Source organism: Garra rufa, chromosome 22 (genome assembly GCF_049309525.1).
Source record: "Garra rufa chromosome 22, GarRuf1.0, whole genome shotgun sequence".
Taxonomy (NCBI): domain Eukaryota; kingdom Metazoa; phylum Chordata; class Actinopteri; order Cypriniformes; family Cyprinidae; genus Garra; species Garra rufa.
Window position 1 is genome coordinate 19,094,826 of NC_133382.1, and position 4,091 is coordinate 19,098,916.

The window sequence follows — 4,091 nt, forward strand, 5'->3', positions numbered from 1 at the left end:
CCTATACCTCTATTGGAGGTGGCGTGCATAGCGGAACTTCACGCTCTGCCAGCTCCGCCAAGGCTTCACGCTCTGCCCGCTCCGCCAAGGCCTCACGCTCTGCCCGCACCGCCAAGGCCTCACGCTCTGCCCGCACCGCCAAGGCCTCACGCTCTGCCTGCACCGCCAAGGCCTCACGCTCTGCCTGCACCGCCAAGGCTTCACGCTCTGCCTGCACCGCCAGGGCGTCACGCTCTGCCTGCACCGTCTATGCTCCCTGCTCTGCCAGCACCACCAGGGTTCCCTTCTCTACCTGCTCCGCCAAGGTTCCTGGCTCTGCCTGTTCCGCCAAGACTCCTTGCTCTGTCTGCTCCGCCAAAATTCCCTGCTCTGCCTGCCCCGCCAAGATTCCTTGCTCTGTCTGCTCCGCCAGGACTCCCTGCTCTGCCTGTACCGCCTAGGCTCCCTGTCATCTGTCTCGGCTTTTGGGGCCGTTCCAGAAGTCTTTGTCTGCCCAGTAACAGCCACGAAAGCCGTTCCTGAAGTTCCTGTCTGCCCAGTCACGGCCATGGAGGCAGCGTACTCCTACGAACTCTTTACTTCTCTCCTTGCTCTGTCTGCCTCATCTGTCTCTGCTCTCCCCAGGTCCCAGTCCATGATGCGGCCGCCTGTTCCGCCCTGGAGGGCATCTGCCCCTCCTGTTCCGCCCTGGAGGGCTCCTGCCCCTCCTGATCCGCCCTGGTGGGCTCCTGCGCCTCCTGTTCCGCCCTGGAGGGCTCCTGCGCCTCCTGATCTGCCCTGGAGGGCTCCTGCGCCTCCTGATCCGCCCTGGAGGGGTCCTGCGCCTCCTGCTCCGCCCTGGAGGGTTCCTGCGCCTCCTGCTCCGCCCTGGAGGGTTCCTCCGCCTCCTGCTCCGCTCCGGAGGGCCGCTCCGCCTCCTGCTCCGCCCTGGAGGGGTCCTGCGCCTCCTGCTCCGCCCTGGAGGGCTCCTAAGACTCTTGCTCCACCTCAAAGGACTGCTCTGCCCTGGAGGGCTCCTGAATCTCCTGCTCTGCTCTGGAGGGCCTTTGCCCAACCTGTTCTGCCTCAGTCTCCTGGCCCCCCCACCGCTCCCCTGGACTGTTTCTTCCTGTTGTTTTTTGGAGCATCTGGAAGCCGCTCCTTGGGGGGGGGGGGGGGGGGGGCCAGCAGAGGGAGCCCTTACCCCCACTGACTGTTGCTGCTCCCTCTGCTGCCTCTATGGTAGCTTCCTGTCTGTCTTCCATAAAAGCCAGCTTCACACACACATCGCGAAGTATTGATTTGCTCCTAGCGACTTTACCACAATGAACAAGGCTAAACAATGAACAAGGCTAAACTATGACTGAGACTGAAACTAGAAAACAAGACAGGAATAAACTAGGAACTAGGAAACCGGGAACAAGGGAAAACGCTGTTTGTTTCTTTGTTACTTTGTTTGCTCTCCTGGATTTTGACCCACGCCTGTTTATTGGATTACGCTCTTGGATTATCTTTGTTGATGCTGTTTGCTGGTGTTTTCGACCCTGACTGTTCGACCACGATCTGTTTAAATAAAGCCTTGCATTTGGATCCTCACTCCCAGTCGTCCCGCTTGTTACAATAATACTTATCATTTGAAAGTAGGTTTACAGAAAATGCATTATTCCAAGGTTACAATGAAAAAAAAAAAGAGGTGACTGAGACTTACTGGGAAATATCATTTAGCAACAAAGAAATGTCCATATGACAGCAGCTCAAAGATAAAGGTAATTATCTATTTTTATTGCCACATCAGAATCTAATCTATCTTCATGGCAAAAACCGATGTACAATATTACAAGAGCTACATGAACACACACACAAAAAAACTGAGCAAACACTACAGCAGTTAAAATGTTTTAAGTTATATGATACAAATTTTAAAATCTTTTCTGATAAAACCTTACTAAAGTCTCTAGTGAAGTGTTCAGTTAAACACAATCCGTTAACATTATTAAAGGGTAAGTTCAACAATTTTCAATCCACTTTGTACGTTACAAAGTTGCTAATATATGTAAAAGATTTCTCAGAGATCCCCAGTTTATTTATGAGCAAAACTCTGCTGCATGACGGAAAACACAGTATTTTGTCATTTTGTTGATGCAAAAAGTGTTTTTGTCAAAACTCATCATTTCATTATGAGTCATCCTGCAGAGTGTTGCTTATAAGTAAAAAGGGATTTATAGGTAAACATAACTCATTTACAGATTTACAGATATTAGAAACACTGCAATAATACAAAGCGGGTTGAAAATTGATACCCTTAAAGGCAATATAAGAATAATATTTCACAGTTTTGTATGTCCATGTACAATTGGCATCATCTGAAGTATTGTTGAGTGTTGCCGTCTTCTGAAGTCTTCACAAGTAAGGCTGGATCCGATCTTGAACTGGCGTAACCTCTGGTAACCTTGGGATGGGCATCCAGAGAAAGAAACAGGAAAGCAAAAGGAGAAAGATTAGCATAGCAGCTGTTCATATTATTTCAGACAAAGGATGATTTATTTAAATTACATATAACTGTAGTGCAATGTTTTGAGATGTGCTTAGCTAAAAATGTGTATTTTAAATTAATTTAAACAAAAAGATTGTACCTGACCCCCGGACATGATCAGGAAGACTATTTTACAGTTAAGGAATAAAATACAAAAAAATTGCTTATATACTTTAGGGGACTTTGATACATCCTCACTATTATCAATAGTCCAGAGTTTTGTAACCTCATTACAGGCCAAGTACTATAGCTGCTGTTGCCCGTATTTGTGCTTATTTTGATCTGGTTTAATCACAATAAGAATTTTTATAGAACCCTTGGTAAATATATTATTTGCCCTCAGTATTCAGGGAACAGACACAGAATGGACTACATATGCCACAGTATCATTTTAAGGGTTAGTTCACCCAAAAATGAAAATTCTGTCATTAATTCCTCACTCTCATGTCATTCCAAAGCTGTAAGACCTTTGTTCATCTTCAAAACACCAATTAAGATGTTTTGGATGAAATCTGAGAGCTTTCTGACCCTGCCTAGACAGCAAGGGCCCTGACACGGTCAAGACACAGAAGGGTAGTAAAAGCATTATTAAAATAGTCCATGTGACATCAGCGATTCAACCTTCATTTTATGATGCTACGAGAGTACAAATTTAGTTTCTTTTGTGCACAAAATTACTCTCATAGTTTCATAAAACTACAGTTGAACCACAGATGTCACATGTCACAGTTTCAACAATGTCATTACTACCCTTCTCTGTCTTGACTGTGGTGGTACCCTTGCTGTCTATGCAGGGTCAGAAAGCTCTTGGATTTTATCAAAAATATCTTAAATTGTGTTCAGAAGATGAAAGGAGGTCTTACGGGTTTGGAACAACATGAGCATGAGTAATTAATGACAGAATTTTCATTTTTAGGTGAACTAGCCCTATAAGTGGGAGGTACATCATAACTGTAATGTGCACTTCCTTTCAAAAGTTTGTCTTTGAAATAAGACGCTTCTGCTCACCAAGGCTGCATTTATTTGATCAAAAATGAAGTAAAATCAATAATATTGTAAAATATTATTACAATTTAACAGATTTTTGTGAATATATTGTGAACTTAATTTCTTTTTATCAAAGCTGCATTTTCAGCATCTTTACTCCAGTCTTCAGTGTGACATGATCCTTCAGAAATCATTCTAATATGCTGATTTTGTCTATGTCTTGTCCTGTTCTGTTCTGTTTCCCAAGTGTTTTTTCCCCTATGTTTCTAGCTATAATGGTTTAGTCCTTGTCTCCCCCTTTTGGTTTATGTTTAGTTAGTTCAGTCATGCCCATATTTGTATTTCCCCCTCGTCATCCTGTTATCTCGTTTGTGATCACGCCTTGTCTTTTGTGTATTTAAGTCTGTGTTTGCACTCCCCGTTTGTCCGTCTATGATATTGTTACTTCCGTTTGCTTGGTTACATGTGCTCATCTCCTGCTCCCGGTTTTGTTTATTTGTTATCTTTATTCAGTGTTTTATTTTCAATAAACTTTATTCACGAGTTCGCCCTTACATCTAATCTGCTTGAGCGAGTAATAAGCATATTTTGG

At 44.5% G+C, this 4,091-nt stretch overlaps 1 long non-coding RNA gene across 1 annotated transcript in view; it reads right to left on the bottom strand.

Moving 5' to 3' along the window:
- Positions 1-2,298: 2,298 nt before the first annotated feature.
- LOC141297739 (uncharacterized) overlaps positions 2,299-4,091 on the bottom strand; it is a 6,238-nt gene continuing 4,445 nt past the window's right edge. Inside the window, exon 3 of the long non-coding RNA XR_012341447.1 lies at positions 2,299-2,428. This is a non-coding gene — a long non-coding RNA (uncharacterized lncRNA). The remainder of the gene's footprint in view (positions 2,429-4,091) is intronic.